The 22,719-nt window shown below is 39.2% G+C and overlaps 1 protein-coding gene across 8 annotated transcripts in view; it reads right to left on the bottom strand.

Moving 5' to 3' along the window:
- The window catches only part of NR2C2 (nuclear receptor subfamily 2 group C member 2), an 82,304-nt gene that overhangs the window by 42,984 nt on the left and 16,601 nt on the right, over positions 1-22,719 (bottom strand). The window contains exon 4 of one of the 8 annotated variants that reach the window (XM_074344273.1): positions 13,411-13,503. The exons of the other annotated variants lie outside the window; for them this stretch is intronic. The gene's annotated coding sequence lies outside the window, so the exon portion shown is untranslated. The remainder of the gene's footprint in view (positions 1-13,410; positions 13,504-22,719) is intronic. 8 annotated transcript variants of the gene reach the window in all.

Here is a 22,719-nt window from a genome sequence, read left to right as displayed (position 1 = left end):
GTTTACAAAATGCTTATATTATAAATTAGTTTTCTCTTGGTTAAGAGGCAGGCAGTCCAGGCGCAAACCACTTAGAGATGGCTGATGTGCTTCAAATCTGGCAGACGCATCTCTCAGCATCCATGCACACATATCTGCTAGCTATGCTTATTTGTAATTAATTAAGAATAAAAGGCTGGCAGTCACCTTATCAGTGCAAAGACATTAAATCCTTCTTTAATAATGAACATACAGAATTTTGGTTAAGTCTATTATTACTCTGCCAGTTAATTCTACCCATTTCAGATACTTTAATTTCTTAACTGAGAAAACAGTATGCTGACTTTCTGATTTGGATACTCACTTTATTTTTTAGAAGTCTTAAAGTAACCAGCATTACCTGAGTACTCATAGGCTACAGAATCAGACAGACCTGGGCTCTAAAACATGTACTCTGACCCTGACCAAAGTCACTGAAACTCTCTAAACTTCAGGCTTCTCAAATTCAACATACACATATTTGTTACTACTTTATGGGATTGATGAGAGGGTTAATAAATAATATGTTAAGTATTAATTCCATTCAGTACATAGTTGCTATTAATACTATCACAAACTTCCTGAAAAGTTTTTCTAAGTTTTAAGCAACCTAAATTATAAACAGTGTATAAATATCTTTGTTACACATGATAAATTGTACTGAGGGTCTCCTTGAACAAAAAATTCTTATTTTCTTTTTTCCATTTTTCTTTTCTTTTTAATTAAAAAAATACTAAACCCTACCTCACATCATACACAAAAAGTAGAAAACACAGGTGTAAATCTTCATGACCTTGCATTAGGCAATGATTTATTAGCTGCTATACTTAAAGAAAAATAAACAAACAAAAGATAGAATGGGCTCTCTCAAAATTAAAAACATTTGTGCTTCAAAGGACACGATAAAAAAAATAAAAAGGAACCCACGGAATGAGAAAATATTTGTAAATCACATATCTGATAAGGGACTTGTACCTAGAACATATGGAGAACACTTATAATTCAATAATTATACCAAAAAAAGCCAATTAAAAAATGGGCAAAGGAGTTGAAGAGACCATTTCTCCAAAGAAGCTATACAAATGGCCGATAAGCCTGTAAAAATTGCTCAACATCATGAGTCATTAGGGAAATGCAAATCAAAACCACATTAGAACACCATTTCATGCCCATTAGGATGGTGATAATAAAAAAAGGAAGGCAAGTATTAGTAAGGATGTGGAGAAACTGGAACTCTCATACACTGCTGGTGGGAATACAAAATGGTACAGACACTTTGGAAAACAGTGTCAGTTCTTCAGTTAAACTTAGCCCTGCCATATGATTCAGCAATTCCATTTCTAGGTATATACCTCAGAGAAATGAAAACATATATCCATGTAAAAATTGGTACACCAGTAGCAGCATTATTCCTTATAGCTCCAAAGTGGAAACAACCCAATGTTCACCAACTGGTGAATGAATAAAATGTGGTAAATAAACACAATGGGGTATTATTCGGCCATAAAAAGGAATGAAGTACTGATTTCACGCTACAGCCACATATAGTACGATCTCATTTACATGAAATGTCCAGAACAGGCAACTCTAGACAAAGACAGAAGGCAAATTAGTGGTTGCCCGTGGCTGGGGGAACAGTAAAACGGCAGGGAGGGGGATATCTAAGGGGTGTAAGGATTTCTTTTCGAAACAATGAAAAATTTTTTGGAACTAGATAGGGGTTATGACTGCACCACCTTATGAATATACTAAAAGCCACAGAACAGTGTCCACTTTTAAGTAAATTGTATGGCATGTGAATTACATCTTAATAGCACTCTTAAAATTTTTTTAACAAATGATGAACAAATAAACAATTATTCATTCCATGGTGTAAGGAATCTGGATAGAGGTCACCTTTAGGGAGGAGGGTGGGCGCAGTAGTTGGGAGAGGGCCAGGAAATTCTATTCTGTTCTTAACCTGGGTAGTGGTTACATGAGACTGTTCTCTCTGTGGTAATTCATTGTGTACCACACTTATGAACTGTTAACAAATGTACGTTATATTGCAATAAAAGCTTATTTAAAAGAATAACAGTATTCAAAAAGTATTCCACAGGGACTCCGAGAAGCCTTCTAAGTCAGTAAGCCACAGGGACTCTTGCCCACACTTCCCTAGAACCTGCTAAGCACTGACCTTGTGCCCCCTGGGGCTGTGCGCTGGGTGTGCCCAGCAATCCGAGTGGCTGTGCCTTCCAGCGTCTGTGGGGGAGGGTGGACAGCTACAGCAGAGGACATGTAGGTTGGTGCCAAGACTATCTGTCAGCTTTCCAGTTCTGCCTGAGCTACAGTTTAAATGTCCTGGATTCTGGTTCCCGCACACGATGGGATACGTTTTCAAATTTTATGATTCCGTTTGTATGAGAAGCCCAAAGGCCTCTATAAATTCGCATGGGTCATGTTGGCAACAAGCTCCCTGTAGCTCAGTAATCAATTTAGATTGGGTGAACAGATTTGACTTTCTCTGGGATTCAGCAGAGGGATGCTTCACTCCAGAAGTGATGGGTGAATGGGAAGATGTTTGGGATCTCCTACTCCTGCAGCCTTTAAAGAGACAGTGTTTCTACTGGCACCAGTGATGTCATGATGGGACCTCCCAGAAACTCCTGCAGCTGTGTGAATTTAGAGTCTAATTTTTATGAACAGACACCAAGGCAGGGAGTCTACTTTTTTTTCCAGAAGCATTTTGCTGAATATCACTTAGCACAGTGATAGAAAGTTAATTTAGTAACAAGGCTTAAAAACAGTAGATGCATTTCTGACTAGTGGCAGCTCTCCTCTCCATCCTCTCCTGCCGACCTTTTCAGCACCTGATACAAGTCTTGGCCCTCTGCCTTAGGCTATTATCCACTCCTTCAATCTGCTCAAGCTGCAAAGAACACGATCATTTAGTTCACACTGAAGTATTAATGCCTGTGTTATACGTGGCAGAGAACCGGCACTTTGACAGGATAACTGCTAATCCAAAGGACTCAAACCATGAGCAAGTAGGGCGTGAAAGTATGTTTCGACACAGGTCTTCCAGAGCATAGTCCTTGACTCACACTTAAAGGGTAAAATCAGCAGTTCCATTTCACACCCTTTCTAAAGTTAACCATGCTATGCAGCCATTATGGAAAATAGTATGGAGATTCCTCAAAAAACTAAAAATAGACTTAATATATGATCTAGCAATCCCACTCCTGGGCATACATCCAGTAGGAACTCTAATTTGAAAAGACACAAGCATCCCAATGTTCACAGCAGCACTGTGTGCAATAGCCAAGACATGGAAACAAACCTAAATGTCCACCAACAAATGACTGGATAAAGAAGTTGTGGTATATTTATACAGTGGAATACTACTCAGCCATAAAGAATGATAAAATAACGCCCTTTGCAGCAGCCCTGGAGAATGTCATTCTAAGTGGAGTTAGCCAGAAAGAGAAAGAAAAGTAACATATGATATCATTTATATGTGGGATCAAAAAAAAACAAAAAACAAAAAACAAAACCACCCCACAAATGAACTTATTTACAAAACAGAAACAGACTCACAGACATAGAAAACAAACTTATAGTTACCGGGGGTGGGGGGAAGAGTGGAAAACGATAAATTGGGAGTTTGAGATTTGCAGATACTAACATATATATAAAATAGATAAACAACAGGTTTCTTCTGTAGAGCACAGGGAACTACATTCAATATCTTGTAGTAACCCATAATGAAAAAGAATATGAAAATGAATATATGTATGTATATGTATGACTGAAACATTATGCAGTGTGTGTGTGTGTACACCAGAAATAGAAACAACATTGTGAAATGACTATACTTCAATAAAATAAATAAATAAAGATAACTACACTTACCCAACACACAAATGTTTACCGTCTAGAGTTCAGGAAAGTTCTGCTGCTTTGGCCAACCTGCCAGGACTCCTGGGGTTGGCACCCATGTCCTGCCCTGGGCCCCCGGAGTACCTACATCTTAGCACTCTCCACAGGGCCCTTCCTGTAACTGCTCAAGTCCACCTCAGAGGGCAGGAGGGAACATTTATTTTACTCCCAAGGTCAGGCACGTATTAGTCCCACAATGACTGGTTAGAGAATGAGCCCTTTCTAACTTTGGGAATAAATAAGAAGTCCTTTTTATAGTCCTTGATAATGGGACTCCACCTACACCTTTTTTTTCAGTTTTACTCCACTCTTGTGTCTGTTGGCTAATTAAACATTCTGCAGGTACCAAACAACACCTGCCTTGGTAGTTTATTACATAAATAAACCAAGGTGTACTGGCTTCCATTGACACATATGGGATTATGAGGCTGATGGGAAGGCTCATACTGGAGTAAGAACCGTCTCTATTCCACCATAACATGACATTGCCTTGGCAGCATTTTTTAAGGAATTAATTTTTAGAAAAAATTTGTGTTAACAGGCAGTCATTTGCTATAGGATGAACAACTAGGTTGAACAGCATTCAGCTAAGGAGCAAAATTAAAAGTTTCTAAATCTGTAATTTATTCTGGTTTTTGGCTGCAACATTCCCATGAGTTATTAATAGGGCAACAAGGTTCACACCCTGCAGGGGGCGGGGAGGATCCAGGTCATTTAGACCCAACATGTTACCAGTCTCAATCAGGAACTTCCAACTTCTAGTGGAATAATGAACAACGTAAACAAATACCTAAGTGGGTAAAGGGTTTCAGGCAGGGGCCATCTCCAGCCTGAACTGAAATGTACCACATTCTCCTTTTACTTGTATTTCAGAGGACCATGAAATAATAAGCGTGGTGAAGGGTCAGCGCGCAAACAGTTAACCTTCCTTTGTGCTGCAACTCGTATCACAGAGGAAGAATCCAGAGGAGGCTGCTGGGCTTCACAGTGCTCACCTCTCACCGCAAACCAAGGACCAGAGCCTTATGTCACCAGTGTCCATGACCCTACCCTATGCCTGATAAGCGGGAAGGCCAGCTCTTCTTTATACTAAAGTCAATGGAGGCATCAACCCTCAACATTATAAATCAGCCTCATTTATATCAGACTTAACTAGTTTTTAAATTTGCAAGTTGATAATACGTTTAAAAAGATTAAACTACAGCTCTACAGTCTTGGGCACAAAAATAAAGAACCAAAATCAACAGCCACTACCCCCAATTATATAAAATGAGGTGTTTAAGCATGACAAGGTTCACCACCACTGTTCAGAGGCAGGTTAACTTGCTGAAAACAACAAACAGCTCTTGCCTCCCTTGAATCCACCCAGCACACTCAAATACAAGTTTTTGTGAAGAAATAATTTGCTAGGTGCTAAGAATAGCAATCGACACTAAACTGATTTCCTTCACATACATAATAGGCATCTAAACCCACTGCTATTTTACCAACTGCTCTAAAAACAAGTGCCTGTGAAACACGCTGCATTACAAGGAGGCTTCCCTCCAGAAACAGAAAGAATGAGAACAGCTTTCAAAATTAGTCTTGTTTTTCTTCAGGACACTACACTTACCATGCCAATGGCTCTCTGCAGCTTTATTTACATTTTTCCTCAGCAACCTTCCCGGCCAGAGAGTCCAACCAAAACAGCCAAGGGTTGGTGGGGGAACTCATCTGCCAGTGCAGATCCCTCCACCAAGACCAGGCGGAGCTGCGTAGAGATGCCCTTTCTGTGACCCTGCTCTGCTGAAGGTCAGGTACACCATCACTCTCTGTAACTAAGGAAGCAAACTGACATGTTCCTGCTGTTCCACCAGCTGCTGAAGCAGTTTGTCTAATAACGTGATTAATTGTTTCTAGGGAAGATGTACTTTGCTTTACGAAGTTCTCCCTTCATTTAGATTGTTGCCTTTGCTAAATGCCACCCTCCCCACAACCCCCTCCAGACCACCTTTCCTGAATGAGAGCTCAGAAGAATGTTACCATGGTGTCCCACCAACTCAAAACAGTTTTAAAACTACAAGGAGTAAAGGGAAGATTTGGAGAACTCAGAAGTACCACATTCTGCATACAGCATTTTCAACTTCACAGGACATTAAGACAGTATTTTTAAAGGTATGGGGTCTTCGCAAGTTTCTTGTTCATTCAAAGGGAAGGCAACAGCATAACAGTCTGCATTACATTGAAAAACCGTAAGAATAACAGCGCTGGGCTCATTTAACCAACATCTGACTACCTCCACCCAACCAGTGCCAGGCATGTGACTACTGCTCAGGTCTGAGCTCTAGCCGCCCAAGCCTCCTATTGTAGTGAGCGCGAGTGAGAGACAGGAACAGGCTTCTAATGCAAGCCTCCCACCACCCTCTTCCCCAAGGCCACAGAGGAAAGGGAGCTCCTGAGGGAGGTCACAGAAAGTTAGGAGGTGGAGCTGGAACAGCAGATTCTCTGGCCGGGGGCTAAGAGCACTTGGCCCTAAGCCAAGCTGTAGTCTGCATCTGACACGGAGACTCACTACCTCATTAAGGCTCCCACAAACAACTACATCAAGTGAATCCTGATCACTTGTCAAAAACCAAACCAAACAAATGAAGGCCTGGGGGAAGGCTAGGAAGAAGGTGATTTTAGGGAAATTTACTTTTATATAGGATGGGAGGAGGGGATTAAAAAAGGAAGGAAATTAAAAAAAAAATAAGTTCACATCACTGTGATAAATAATGAACACAAGTCTGTATGCTAACTTAAAACAATCTAAGGTAAAAGCATATGCCATCCATTTTCCAGATTCTAGCACAAACCTAGGCACCACAACCCAAAAGGGAAAAAGTAATCAAGGGGAAGAAAAGATGATTCTCCTTTTTTAAAGGGGAGACTAAAAGTCTTTCCACTTCAACAACTATTTAAAGTTCTAAGAAACACTCTATTCACTAAGTACAGTCAATAAATGACACGTCAAGGAAAGATTAATCCCAGGAAGCAAAAAGCTGAAAGGCCTAACTGTTGAGATCAACCAGTCTGCTCTCTCATCAAAAAAACTTGCTCATGCCCTCTGACCCGGCAACGCTACTTCCAGGAGCCCACCTTACACAAATCGCCCGAAGAACAGAAATGGCTTTATTCGTGTGTAGTCCTAAATTCTTTTCCTAGGTAATGCAGGAATTCCTCTCGGGCTCAGATGAGGCAGAGCCCGCCTCCAACTGCAGAGGCAGGAAATGCCAGATAGTCGCAGGTCTGGCCTCCCCTGGAGGAGGGCAGGGGTCAATCAGACATGGCAGGAGCCCGGGTCTGGCCTTGGGGTGGTGCGCAGCCACGGCCTTAGACCGGCTCTTCCATGAGCTCTGGGTGTAGCTCCTAGCTGCAAAGCTACTTCTCCAGTCCTCCGGTAATTCTGTCAAGTTATCCATCCATCCTCATTTATATTTTAATGTTTTTTAAAGAATCTAATTTCTGTTTAAATCAGCAAGAGGTGGTTTCTGTTGCTATTTGCTATTAGACCCCTTCATCACTGGTAAAGCATGAATATATTTATCAGTGTTAATTCATAATACAAAAAGGTCAGAAGCAACTTAAATGTCCCCAACTAGGAGACAGGTTAGTAAATTATACTATGCTCCACTGATACAAAATTATGTAGCTATGAAAAATGATGGTCATTGCAGCCTATGTAGTGACCAATAGAAAGGATAATGACATTCAGTCTGTGAAATTAACATTCTGTGAAATCAAAAGACACAAAGTTGTATGCACAGGGTAATTACAACTGGATGACATGTGTATGAAAAAAAAAAAGGACCAAAAAAGAGTAAGTTTATTTATTCAATAAAGAAATCTTAACACTGAGTGCTTACTATGTTCCAGACATTGTGTTTTAGATACTGGAAAAACAACAGTGAATGAAACAAAGTTCCTGCCTCCCTGGAATTTACATTCTACGTGATAAACAAGTATACATGTTTGTCAGGTTTTACGGAGGAAAGTTAAGAGTAAGGAAGACACAGTGACAGAGTCACTGGTGGAACGGTTGTTATTTTACATGGGGAGGTGACAAAGTACTAAAATGATAGTGACAGATGTGTCAAAATGGTGGAAATATGATTTTCTTCTCTTTTTCAAAATTTCCAGAACGTTGTATCACTTTTATAATCAATTAAAAAAAAAAAAACCTGTTTCCAAAACAAAGAACTGTCACTGAAGATATTTTAAAATTAGGCTATACATTTCTGCAACTACAATCTAGACAGAAACACCTTGGTGGGCAGTTTGTTACTTGCAAACACACTTAGATACAATGCCAGATCCGGTTTGGGTGGCTTGGGACAAGTCCCTTAATTGTTCTAAGCCTCTGTTTACTCATTTGTAAAATTGAGGTTAATACCACTTTCATCACAGGATATTGGAAGGACTAAATGAGGCAATAAGTGCCAAGCGTGACGTGTTATATAAACTTAGAGCATTCCTATACAATTGCTCTGAGGAAATCAAGTTCAGTGTTAAAACTACTGATCTTGAGTTAGATGTTATTTCTTCCTATAAAAAATGTTTAGCTTTTTGTTTTTTGTTTTTTTTCTGGGTAGACAAAAAAAATTTCTAATCCACTATTCTGGGACCAATAAAAGGGTGTCATATCCAAAGCCCTTTTTAAGTATGAGACATTAAAGGTATAAACCTTAAATGCAGTGAGAGTTTAAGAAAGGAGATGTCCTCACTGACAGATCGTCACCATTCATTCTGTTACAGACAAACCAGAGGAAATTATTTTGACACAATCCTTCTACGTAAGGCTCAGCTCTTTCACAAGACATTATACTTCCTCACTTCCTGTGTAACTCTTTTTCTCCTACCATATTACAAACAAATAGGTCTAGTCTTATTCTAAACTAACTTTATTCCAAATCTGCTCTCTATATTTCACCTACAAAATAGCTTCATCTTACTACTGTTGTCATAGCTCACGTGCAACCACCTGACTTCTCCATTACATCTTCCATGACAGCTGTGCCCAGGCATTTACACAAAATACACATTACTTTATAATAAACTGCTTTCCTTTTATTTCTCCTAAATAGTTATTGTATTAGTGATGTTTCTGAAGTTATTTGTGCATGAATGGTTATATTTCCTATGAATATCTTTCTAGTATAGCAAAAGGGTCATTAAAAAATACTGCAGTAAGTAGGAGCACTGGGTCTGAAAGGAACTGAAAACCCCTAGAAGGAAGGGTCACACGGTACGTACTCACTGAATGCTTCCTGAATTAACAACTGAGCTTATCAGTGGCCCAGGTACTTCTTGCATGTAAGGCTAAATGACTACGAAAAAACTGTTAAAAACAAAAAAGGAAAAGAAAGAAAAAGAGAAAAACTCTGAAGATAAAATTCCACCCAGATAGCTTTCAATCCAGCAATCCTATTTGAAGTCTAGAGAAATACACCCAACATGTGAGCCCAGGAGGTGTCACATTCAAAGATGTTTGTTGTAGCACTATTTATGTTTGAGAAAATGCGGAAACAACTTAAATGTGCTTCTAAGTAGAGTGACTAAATAAATGTAGCTCTAATATATGCAATACTATGATAGTAAAAAGAATTATATATATATCATTACATCTGAGACAAAGTAAAACAGGCAACTTGCAGAACATCCTATCTATCTAGTGTGATTCCATTTACTTTAAAGTAGAAAACCTACATATTTCTATAGTTACAAATGTATGAACACAAATACTTAGGAAAAAAGTCCAGAAGGTAACACACCAAACTAAAAATAAATGAATTTCAAAAAATTAGAATCATATAGACCAGATTCTTACTATACTGTGATTAAGCTAAAAATAACAAAAGACAATCATAAATGTAAAGCCTAGAGCTATAAAACTTCTACAGAAAACACCAGAGAAAAACCTTTGTGATCTCAAGTTAGGTGAAGATTCTTAGATATGACATCAAAAGCGTAAGTCATAAAATAAAAAAAGCAAATTAGACTTCTTCAAAATAAAAAACTTCTCCAAGAGACATTGTTAAGAAAATAAAAAGATAAGCCTAGATCGGGAAAAAATATTTGGAAAACATATATCTGATAAAGGATATGTACCTAGAATATATATATAAAGAGCTCTCAAAACTCAATAATAAGAAAGCAAACAACTTAAAAAAAAACAGGCAAAAGATCTGGACAGACACTTCATCGAAGATGACATACGGATGGCAGGTAAGCACATGTGAAGCTGTAAACGCAGCCCTGGTAAAAGCAAGCAAGGAGAAAAGAGGGAGATGACACAAATAATGCAATACTAGCAATGAAAGGAGCTGTAACCAGAGGTGCTTCAAACATTAAAAATATAAAACACAGTTATTCTGAACAACTGTATGACAATAAATTTGAAAACTCAGATGTTGAAACAAAATTTTAGGAAAACATATAACTTATTGAAACTGAGTCATTACAAATAAACAATCTGAATAGTCCTTTAAATATAAAAGAAATTAAATCAGTAGCTAAAAATCTTTCCAAGCCCTAGTAGTTTTACTGGAGTTTTACAAGCATTCAAGAACCAAGTAATTCCAATTTTACATAAATTATTACAGAAAGTAGAAAAGGAGGGAACCGTCTTCCAATTCATTTTATGAAGCTAGCATAACCTTGCTACCAAAACTTAAGAAAATTTAAAGCCAGTCTTACTCATGAACACAGATGGAAAATTCCTAAACAAAATGTTATTTAGCAAACTGAATCTAAAATATGCCTGTGTAAATCATGATTAAGTTGAGATTAACCCCAGAATTAAGACAGGTTTAACATTACACATCAATCTGGGGAGAGGGTACAACTCAGTGGCAGAGCGCGTGCTCAGCATGCACGAGGTCCTGGGTTCAAACCTTAGTGCCTCCATTAAAAAATAATAAATAAGTAAACAAATAAACCTAATTGCCTCCCCCCAAAAACCCAAATCAATCTAATTCGCTGTATTAACTGATCAAAAGAGACAGATCATATGACTATCTCAGTAGATTTTTTAAAAAGTGATAAAAACCCAACATCTCTGGAGTATAACAACTTTTTTTTCCAACTAGGAACAGAAGAGACTGTCTTGCTGAAAGCATTGCTTTTAAGACGAGGAACAAGACAACCTTGCCTGCTTTCACCACTTCTATTCAACACTGTACTGGAGATTCTAGCCAAGAAAGAAAGGCAAGGAAAAAAAATCCAAATGAATACATAGTGAAATTATTAGAGTAAGAGATGGATTGCTGAATTTTAAAAAATCTGTAAACAAAATCACGTGCATTTCTATGTACCAGCAAGAGTTGGAAAACAAAATTTTATTATAGTATTTACAAATAGCATCATAGAACAAAGTATTGGGAAGCCAACCAAATGAAAGATATGCTATATTTTTGCAGAAAAAAATTAAAACTAAATAAATGGAAAGATTTGCTATGTTCATAAATTGGAAGACTCAATGTCATCAAGATATAAATTCTAAACTCATTCATAAAGTAAATGTAATTCCAATTTTAAAAAGCCAGCAGGTTTTTTTCTTTATGTATATATAACCTAATAAATTAATTTACAAATTTACACGGACGATGAAAGGACCAAGGATATTCCCAACACTCTTAAAGACAAAGAATAAAGTGAGGGAAATTTGGCCCTTATTATAAAACTTCATACAATACTTAAATGTCAATTCCAGGGGGTCCAAGGCCTAACTCTGAAAGGCAAAAACTCTCAATCTTAAGTAGACAATTTAACCATTGTGACTTTGGGGTAATGATGAATTTATTAAGACATAGACAGTGCAAACAAAAAAGGAAACAACTGAGGAATATAACATATTGTGAAAAGAATGAAAAGATAAACCATAAACTGAGAATATTTTCACAAAGCATATAACCAAAAGGGATTAACATCAAAAATACATAAAAGAACTTTTACTAATTAATGAGAAAAGACAAAACAAAAGTAAGTTTAAGAACACAGTTTCACAAAATGAGGCAGCCCATAAAAATAAAAAAGCATGCTCAATGTCACTAATAAATGAAGAAATGTAAATAAACCATACTGAGCAACAATTTCACATACACCTGATTGGCAAAAAACTAGAAAGTCAGGTCCTACTACACATTAGCGAGAACGTGGAGCATCGGTAATTCTCATCCAGCCAACGCTGATGGCAATGGATGGGGTAAAACCCTTTGCAAACAGTCTGGCGTTGAACATGAACATCCCGTTCAAGCAAGCCAGCCGGCTATCAGCCATGTAACTAGAGAAGCTCTTGCTCATGTACACTAGAGACATGTGTAAGAAGGTTTCCGGAAGTGCTGTTCCCAATCTCACCCTCACCCTGTCATCCCCCAAAGGGGGAGTGATAAACAGTCCAAATGTCCACCAGCAGCAGAAGAAATACATGAGACAGCCACACAATGGAACACTGTAGCTGTGCCTAGAGAGAAGGAAGCAATTGTAGATTCACACACCAACACGACCAAGTCTCAAAAACATACACTGAGCAAACGATACAACTAAGAGACGATGTACAAAAGAATTACTTTGATTTGAAGTTTAAAATTAGAAAAAATAATGGAGCAACATATATACAGGTGGTAAAGTCACAGAGAAAAGGAAATGGCTCCATAAAATTTAGGACAATGGTCACACACAGTTACTTCAGAATAGACTACACTTGACCCTTCATGTCAAAAAGAAACTAAGAAAGACAAAACACTGGAGCTAATTCAAGCCCTCTCCCTTGGTTCCTGACCTTTTCCCTGTCTCCACAGCACCCTCCCCACCCCAAACCAACCCATGTGCATAGCCGAGAGCCACAGGCTTGAGCCCCAACAGATAACTTACTCAATTCCATAGGGAAAATGAGTCAAACTAATCTATTTACTGAAAACTGAAGTTTATATCCTTGAAATGTGACATGCCAGACACATATCAAATATTAGAACTGGCAGGGTTTGGGTGCTTTGGCAGTGGCTGTTTGGTTAAAACTGATACGCAACGTTGCTAAAGTGAAGGGGAGAGTTGCGGGAAGGACATTCAGAACCCAGGCTCAGGATGTGCGACCGTGCCCCCTGGGAAGTGGAGTGCTGGGAGGCAGTGTCTCCCCATCTCTTTGAGGCCGCATGCTCACTCCTCTTTGCTTTTTTCTGTGTCTCGCCACTCTCCGCCTTCTCTCTGAGGACCGGCTTTCTCTCACTCCATGTTCCCCAGCAACCTGGGCTCATACCTGGCATCAGCTCAAGCCCAGACGCTGTATGATCCTCTAACCCCAGCGTCTACTGCCGCCCTTTACTGACCATGTATGTGCCAGCAGACATGTCATTTAACCCTCCCCTGAACCTCGGCTTCCTTAACTTTGGAAAGTGACAGCACCAGTTCACAGGTATTACGTTAAGATCAAGCAAGGCGATACACGGAGCTTAGCAGTACCTGGCGCACAGTAAGGGCTCAACAGGCATCGCTGTTAGCAAAGCACGCTCTGTTGCAAGATCATTTCTGGGATGTGAATTCGAGTCTACAAAGCTGTAAACAGAGAAATGATACCGTGAAACAGTTGAGATCATCCTGATTTGCAAGTGATTGCTCCCAACCCCTTAACACTTTGTATCAGAATGCAAAGCACACTGCCATTCACGCTCCCAGGAATTCAGTGTTGTGAGAGACGCCTGTTTGCACCAGGTTCTTCCTCTTGTCTCATTCTGGCCATGAGCTCTGTCTCGGAAAAGCTCATCGCATGGTTCTTCCCAGTCTATGCATTTATGCAGCAATTCAGCATCTTTAACCCTTCCTTATAGTCTCCCTCCACAAAGCTACTTTCACCTTATTTTTAAGACAAAATCCTGTATTTACTCTAATGTTTGATAATTTAACATCTTTTAAACTATATTAGCATTTTTATTAGGATTAATTATTATTTTTGTTAGAGCTCTGGGTGACCCTGAATGCTATTTTCCCATAAGCTCTGTTATTTTCAGTGTGTAGAACATAAGGTTTTTCAGAAATGCGTATTTCATGTAAGGACAGAAATGCTTGCTTTCCAATTGTTAAGAGTAGGAATCTTACCAGTTCAACTCAGTCTATTAGGGACATACTTTGGCTGAAGCCACTTCAGACCAAGGAGTGAGCGGGGGCAGTGTGGTATGGGCGTGGCCATGCAGGTGAATCCCACAGCAGGTACCACGGGCAGCAATGGTTTAAAAACAGGGAGTACCTCAAACTGCCCACCATCAGGGAGGAGAGTGTGGTCTGTCCGGTCAGGAACTCAGTGCAGCAGTCTGCACGATCAGGAGGCTCCTGGTTCAGCTCTCAAAGATGGGCCAATCTGCTCAAATTCTCCAATGGCTCCCAACATACACAGAATAAAATACAAATTCCTGCCACGGCCTATATAATCCACGGTCCGGCCTTACCTACCACCCTGCCCTCGTCTCCTACTGCCTCCCCTCTGGTTCCCTGCACCCCTGCCACACAGGCCTCTGCACCATCCCCCCACTGTGCCAGGCCTGCGCCCCTCTTCGCTTCCTGGAGCACACCCCACGCCCCGATGCTCACACCCGAGTCACTCTCTTACTGCGCTCAGGCCTCCATTTAAACGTTACCTTCTAACAGATGTCTTCCCTGCGTGCGCTCCCATCACCTCCTATCCTCACTTTCCCTTATAGTGCTTACTGCTCTTGACATTTTTCGTTTCTTTAGATGTTTGTTGTTTCCCAATAGAAGAGAAGCATCGTGTGAGCAGAGTATCTTAAAAATCAGAACAATCCTAACAGCCTGCACACAGTAAGCACGCCTTAAATACTTCCTGGTACGGTCAATGGCTGGGGTATTTACGGAGCACACTGAAGTCTATCAATGAACTACTTCAATTTGCTTTACCAGTAATACTTTCCCTGACTTCCAGTTAAATACAGCAAACACTCACATGCATTTATCACCTCTGCTCCTTTATCAGATCACATTTAAGCAAGAGTAAAGGATTTTAAAAAATGTATAGATGCACAAGGACAAAAAGAACAGTCAAGGAGATGACAGTGGATCACAAATACTAACACATTTTAGGAAGATGGAAAGCAGATGGTGGAGTGGAAGCTGACTCAGCAGGCTGAACAAAGCTGAACTCCAAGTGGCTAGAGGGGAATACTAATGACAAACAAGCTAATCCCCACCCCAGAGCCCTGGAAAGGCGCAGTACCAGATGCGGAGGTCCCACAGAAAGCTGGGCTGAGAGACAGGCTGAACACCTCGCCACCACGACCACACCTCCTCCTTCCCCTGCAGGGAAGGGGCAGCCTACAGGGCCCCAGACCAGACACATGAAACCATCTTCGCAGTGAGGAGGAAGCCCCCATTCTTCAGTTTGCAGAGGCAGATTAAGTACTGAAGGTGAACCTCAAACGCCAATCTTGCGCCACAGCCTTAAAATCAACAGCAACAAAAATATTGGCAACAATGCATATATCCCCAGACAGGAAACGGAACAATTCTTGCCCAGTGAAACTGAATGGCCACAGAAAAGAAACCTACAGCCAGTGACACCGTCCAAACAAAACGTGTTGGTGCCTATCTAATCACCCCAAAGTAAAATCAAACCAAAGTTGACAAAACTTACTTATGTTCGGAAAGTGTTTCTGTTTTCAGTTTTAAGTGCTCCATTTTTAAATATGAACCAACAGTAAGGAACATTAGCTACTTGAAGAAAGCTTCCACATGAAGAAAGCTTCCACATAAAACAAAAAAGAGCTTGGATAAAACAGCAACTATGTAAGAAGCAAACAAAAACTTAAAAAGAGCAAAAAACTGCAATGAACACCCTCACAGAAAGAGGACAAAGTATTGCATCCATGAGACAAGAAAACGTTGCCATAGGTTACGGGTGGCAGGGCCTGGGCGGAGGAGGGAGGGAAGAGCATGGCACCTGCCCAGGGGCTCCTGGCCACACCCGAGGGGCAGGGATGGAGGTGGGGGAACCCAAGAGACAAGGCTGTGGGCTAAACCTGCTCCTGCAAAAATAGAAACAAAGCCAAAAAGAGAAAGGATAATTCTTCAGACAAAAACAAAAACCACTCGGGAGTAAAGGAGCAACAGGCCAAAGTGGCTTACCTACCACTTCAAGACTAGAAGTTGCTACACTAGAACTAGAAACTAAAGGCTTACCTGCAGAAAACAACTGAAAGGCGGAGAGTCCAGCCTCTGATGAAGCAGGAGAGAAAGAAGCCAAAGCACACCAAATCTTATCAGTAGTCCCTGTCACTTCTTGCACAACCCACAGGAATACTGTTGTCAGCTGTTTTGTAAACACAAATTTTTTAGTAGATCTTGAAACATTTTTAGGAAGGAGGGAATCCCACCACATCCCATTTTTCAAGCATCAATGCTCTCGTTTTTTGTTTTTGTTTGTTTGGAGAAGTGAACCATTTGCTGGTTGCTTGTTTTCAGTACAACCAGAAAGTAATGGAAACAGTTGGGTACTGAATGCGGGACGCTTTGTCTTGGGTGTCAGCTTAAAAGGTCACAGATAAGGGTGCTTTTCATGTCCTATCATATCAATCACGCTGAACCTGACAACTTTGAGTCGCAGTTGTGCATTTACTATTCCTTCAGCATTTCAAAATTAGTTCTGCTCTCTTGTTTTCAGTAAAACTGTTTGCTAGAGAAAACCACTCCTTGATCTTGGCTCTGCCTGTCCGAACTGCCTGCTCTCTGTAACATCTTTGGTCATGCTCGTCCAGTTTTCCTAGTAACTTTGTTAATGTGCTGCAAAAGACTGAAAATGTGAGTATGTATATATTAAATGTGAATTAGTGGGACTTATGATGTAACAGTTTATCAACATTTGAAGATACTGGTACTTGATATCTTCTTAAAAAAATTTCTTCCAAAGTTTAAGCGAGAATAACCGTTTAGAAAAAAACCTCACAACTGCATGGCTTTGTAAATGTTCAGAATGTACATTATAACAAATACAAATTGAAACATCTGCGTACTGATCCTCAAAAACAACCAATAAAATTTCAATTGAGAAAGGAAAGAAAAGTTGCTATAAAAGAAAAAAAAAGAGTTCCTAAAATGAAAAATAAGATAGCAAAAAGGAAAACAGTTGTAGAAACAAGAAGAGCAGGAGCTGGGTGGTTACTATGTGCCACAGTGCACACCTGCTACCAGCCAGGCCTTACCCACGGCGACTCTGAAGCCCCACAATGCTCCTCCACAGTAAGTACAGTCATTAACCCACTGGCCGGCTGGAGATGCTGGCACAGCAGGTGAAAGAACATGCTCAAGCAACTGGTAAGAGCTGAAGACAGGTCTAAGCCAGGAGATCTCCCTGAAAGTAGATGCAGCAGAGCTGGAAACAGGAGAGAAAAGATGAGGAAATGAAAGGATTAGTCCAAGAGCTCCAGGATCTAATTAATTAGGAATTCTGGAGAGAGACTGGAAAGGTACTGAGGGAAGAAATTATCAGAGAACTAGTCTAAAACAACTTCCTAGAACAGGGGGACGTGAGTTTATAGACTGAAAAGACCCTCTGAGTGCCCGTACAATTTATGAAAAAATAAGCACTCTAAGAGACATTCCTGTTTCATTTCGTAACAGGGGTGAAGAGAAGATTTTAACAGTGGGTGTGGGGAGGGGGCAGCACAGGGGAAGGCAGTAAAGGCAGGAGAGAATGAGAGAAAAGGGCCTACGAGGACCAAGGTGTGAATGGCCTTCTCAAAGCTGGAAGGCAATGAAATGATGCCTCGATATTCTGAAGTAAAGTTATTTCCAATTTAGATTTCTATTCCCAAACTATCAATCATGTGGGTGTAAATAAAGACATGTTTAGATATGTAAGGTCTAAAAACAATTTGCCTCTGATGCACCCTTTCTTTGGAAACTATTGGAACATGTTATTTACTTTTTTTAAGGGAAAAAAACCAACAGGAACTCAAGGAAACAAAGAATCTAAAACAAGAGAGAAGTAAAGGATGATAGCTGCGCAGCAGGCTTACAGAGCAATCAGTACTGATTGGAGCAGGAGGTCAGAGGACTTTAGAAGGAATGTTTTCACAGGAAAATAACAAGAAACCGAAAATTCCTCTGATTTGTTTGTATGAAAAATAGTATTTAGAGGGTTCTATAACTATACTGGAGATACTGGGAAGTATCTGTGGTAGTATCCTAATTAGGTAATAGAACATTAACTTATGCAAAGAGGACTTAATTAATTTTATTGGAAGATAGAGGAGTGAGGCACTGAGTGAAAACTGCAGCTTCTGTCTACCTGCTAAGTCAGAACATGTCTAATGCCAGAAATGGAAGCAGAAATATTACAACTGATTTTGCAGAAATAAAAAGGATTGTAAGAGTACTGTGAGCAAATGTATGCCAACAAACTGGATAACCTAGATGAAATGTATAAACTCCTAGAAACATACAACCTACAAAGACTGAATCATGAAGAAACAGAAAATCTGAGTAGACCTGTAATGAGTAATCAATGCCCCACCCCCACCCCAAAAAGCCCTGGACAGCCCTAGTGAATTTTACCAAACATTTAAAGAATCAACACCCTCCTTCTCAAACTCTTCCAAAAAACTGAAGAGAAGGGAACACTCCCAAACTCATTCTATGAAGGCAGCATTGCCCTGATACCAGGCAGACAAAGACACTGCAAGAAAAGAATACTGGGTAACAGCATCCCTTAGGAACACCAATGCAAAATTCCTCAGCACAATACTAGCACACTGGTATCAGCCGCATATTAAAAAGATTATAAACCATGATCCAGTGCAGTCACTCCTGGAATGCAAGGATGGATCAACATACAAAAATCAATCCATGCAACACACCACAATAACAGAAAGAAAGGAGAAAAAAACACAAGGTCACCTCAACTGAAGGAGAAAAGGTATCTGACAAAATTCACACCCTTTCATGATTAAAAACCTTCAACACACCAGGAATAGAAGGAAACTATCTCAGGATAATAAAGGTCACATATGAAAAACCCACAGCTAACACTGCATTGTGATGAAAGACTGCAGTTTTCCTCTAAGATCAGGAGACAAGGATGACAAGGATTTCTTCTACGTCAACTTATGAGAAGTTCTAGCCAATTAGGCAAGAAAAATAAATGCAAGGCATCCAAATTGGAAAATAAGAAGTAAAACTATATCTATTCACAGAGGACACAATCATCCATGTAGGAAAATCAAAAAGAAGTAAAACTATATCTATTCACAGAGGACACAATCATCCATGTAGGAAAATCAAAGTACTCCACACACACACACACACACACACACACAAACGGTAACAACCGTTAGAATAAATAAATTCAGCAAAGTTGCAGGATACAAAATCAACACATAAAAATCAGCTGTACTTCTGCACAGTAACCATGAACAATGCTAAAAAAATTAAGTAAACAATTCCATTTATAAAAGCATTAAAAAGAATAAAATACTGCTGGAGTAGAGGGAAGGAGGGAATGGGTGTGAGTGTTTAACAGGCAGTTTCAGTTTGGGGGCATGAAAAGTTCCCAAGATGGGTAGTGGTGATGGTTACAGAACAATCTAGTTAATGCTACAGAACTGTACACTTAAAATGGTTATGATGGTAAATTTATTATTTTACCACAGTTAAAAAAAAATCTCTTTCAAAAACGGGTAATGTCTAACACTGATTTTTTTTTTTAAAGGCAGGATAAAGATACTTTTAGACTAAAGGAGTTAAATGCCAGAATAAATCAAATTTAGAGACTTGAGGATAAGGGTGTGGGTGGTCAAGAGATTTCTGTTTTTTGTTTCAAACCAAACATAGTATTGGCCAACATTTAAATCTATGTATATGTACTACTTTGACAAGAAGATGAAAACTTAAATGCCAGTTTGTAAGAGGGCAGAATAACGAAACGTAATGAGTTAGTCTTTCCAGGACACTGGAAACCTGAAACCCGAGCAGTGACTTTGCTTTTTTACACTTGAGGATGGAGCCAATGCTGAGTTTTGTTCAAGAACTGGGAGAGCCCTATGTTTTTAACCATTCCCTTACATGGAAGCGTGAAGTTTTCTGCAATGGTGATGCAAGCCCCGATAAGAAAAGGAGGAAAGGGTCATAAGATTTTGGCTGTTTTCTCCGTGGTGACAGGATCTTCCAGTTCAAAGAGTATCTGTCGGCTGACAGCCACTCAGACAGCACAGGGCCCAGGGGAAAGCCTTGCCAAGATCTGCAAAGCCACATCACATCCACTGCGTAAACATGCGCACAACTTACCCTCTGGGTGTGAGTGGTCTCCTGCCAATCAGGAAGTGACTTAAAATGCTCCAATAACTTCTAAATTTCTCCTGACTTAAAACATCTTGTAGAGTTGGAAGTGTCTTTATTTCACTTAGGCAATTATGAAAAAACATACAGTATGTGTGTATATGTGTGCTTTAAATTTCCAGTTACACAGGGAAATTTTAAATGCTTAAAAAATATTGAAGCCCTTTAGAAAAATTTATTTCACATATGAAAAGCAAAACTAATGCTGTTAGATGTGATTCAACCTCCCACTGCTTCAGCTACAAATTCTCAACTGTCAACTATCCTTAAAAAAAAAATTAACCATATTTTTTCTTCATCAAGTTTCATAGTCAATTCCATAGCACACAGATTTAGCAGAAGCCTGGATTTAGCCATGCTTCTGACACTGTAACTATGGAAAGAATGAAATAGTTAAGTTTAATTTGTTTAAATAAGCATGTTACTGACTTTTAGAAGTTTTATAATTAAAATGTGGAAAGTAAAGATATTGAAAAAATAAACCTATTGTTGTGATCATTCTGAAATGTACAGAAATATTTAATCACTATGTTGTGCACCTAGAACAGTGTTGTAGGCCAATTATACTTCAAAACACACACATACACACACAAACTCACAGAAAAAGAGATCAGATTTGTGGTTATCAGAGGCAGGGGTGAGGGTGATGGGAGGGGGAATGGGAGGAAAGCGGCCAAAAGGTACAAACTTCTGGTTGTAAGATAAAGAAGTACTGAGGACACAATGCACTGAGATGATTAATGTAATCAACACTGCTGCATGTTATATATGATAGTTTTTAAGTGGTAAATCCTAAGTTTTCATCACAATGAAAAAGTATTTTCTTTCTTTTTTAAAATTTTGTATCTATGTGAGATGATACTTGTAATCATTTCATGATGTATTTGACTCAAATCATGCTGTACACCTTAAACTTACACAGTGCTACATGTAAACTATATCTCAATAAAACTGAAAGAAAAAATTTTAATAAAATAAACAATCAACCTATTGTGTAGTGTAAAATCCTGGGCTCTGAAGTTACTCAGATGTGGCAAAGTAATCTCTCTAACCCTTAGTTTCCTCTTATTTAAAGGGGGGAAAATAATGCTTTCCTTATAGTGGTAATGGAAATACTAAACGAGGTGATGAACTAAGCGTAACACCCAGCACATCACGTACACTGCACGTGGCATATAGCTATGGATACGTATCAGACATACATACTTTAAAAACTGGAATCAAACTTACATTCTGCTGTTTTTTAATGCATACTTTATTGTATATGTAATCATGCTTTACTGTTTTGGAAAGTATATAATTCTAATTAAGAAGTGGAAGTTGTCACAAATCCCTTTAGTTTTTTTTTTTTTTAATTTATTTTTGTTCTTTTATTTGGAAAATAACTTCCTAATTTTGGAAGTGGCATCTGGTTGCTCTCATATATTGTTTTTGAGAACCAGTTTTATTGAGATATAATTCACTACCATACAATCTACCCATTTAAAATGTGTAATCAATGGCTTTTAGTACATTCACAGATATGTGCAACCGTCACCACAGTCAATTTTTTTAAGTACTTTGTTTACCTTTTATTGTATTATTTATTTTATTTGGGGGGGGGTAATTAGGTTTGTTTATTTTTAGAGGATGTACCAGGAACTGAACTCAGGACCTCATGCAGGCTAAGCACGCACTCTACCACCTGAGCTATACCTTCCCCCCACCACAGTCAATTTTAGAAAATTTCGTCACCTTAAAAAGAGACCCTATACTCTTCAGACATCAATCCCAATACCTTGCCCTAGGCAACCACTGATCTACTTTCTATCTCTACAGATTGCTCTGTTCTGGACTCTTCATGTGAATGGAATAATATGTTGTCTTTTGTGACTGGCTTCTTTTACTTGGTACTATGTTGTCAAGGTCCATCCGTGCTGCAGCACTTCATTCCTTTCTATAACTGAGTAATATTCTACTGTCTGAATGTACCACATTTTGTTATTCATTTGTCAGTTGGTAGACATCTGACTATTCCTACCTTTTGGCTATTTTGTATAATACTACTATAAACACTGGCGCACAAGTTTTTGCATGGACATATGTTTTCATTTCTTTTGCATGTACAGCTTGGAATGGAACTGCTGAGTCATACAGTAACTGCGTGTTTAGCTTTTTGAAGAACTGCCAGACTGTTTTCCAAAGTGGCAGCACCATTTTAGCGTCACCAGTACTGCAGGAGGCTTCCAATTTCCCTGTGTTCTTACCAACACTTGCTATCCGACCCTTCTTTTTCCTAGCCATTCTAGTGGGTGTGAAATGGTATCGCACTGTGGTTCTGATGAGTAAAAATTAATGAAATAGAGAATACGAAGACAATAGAAAAAAAAATCATTGAAACCAAAAGGTGGTTCCTTGAAAAGATCAACAACTTGACAAATCTTTAGCTAGACT

The sequence above is a fragment of the Camelus bactrianus genome, chromosome 17 (assembly GCF_048773025.1).
Source record: "Camelus bactrianus isolate YW-2024 breed Bactrian camel chromosome 17, ASM4877302v1, whole genome shotgun sequence".
Lineage (NCBI taxonomy): Eukaryota > Metazoa > Chordata > Mammalia > Artiodactyla > Camelidae > Camelus > Camelus bactrianus.
The sequence above is the reverse complement of the archived record's forward strand: the minus strand, read 5'-3'. Positions and strand labels throughout refer to the sequence as shown.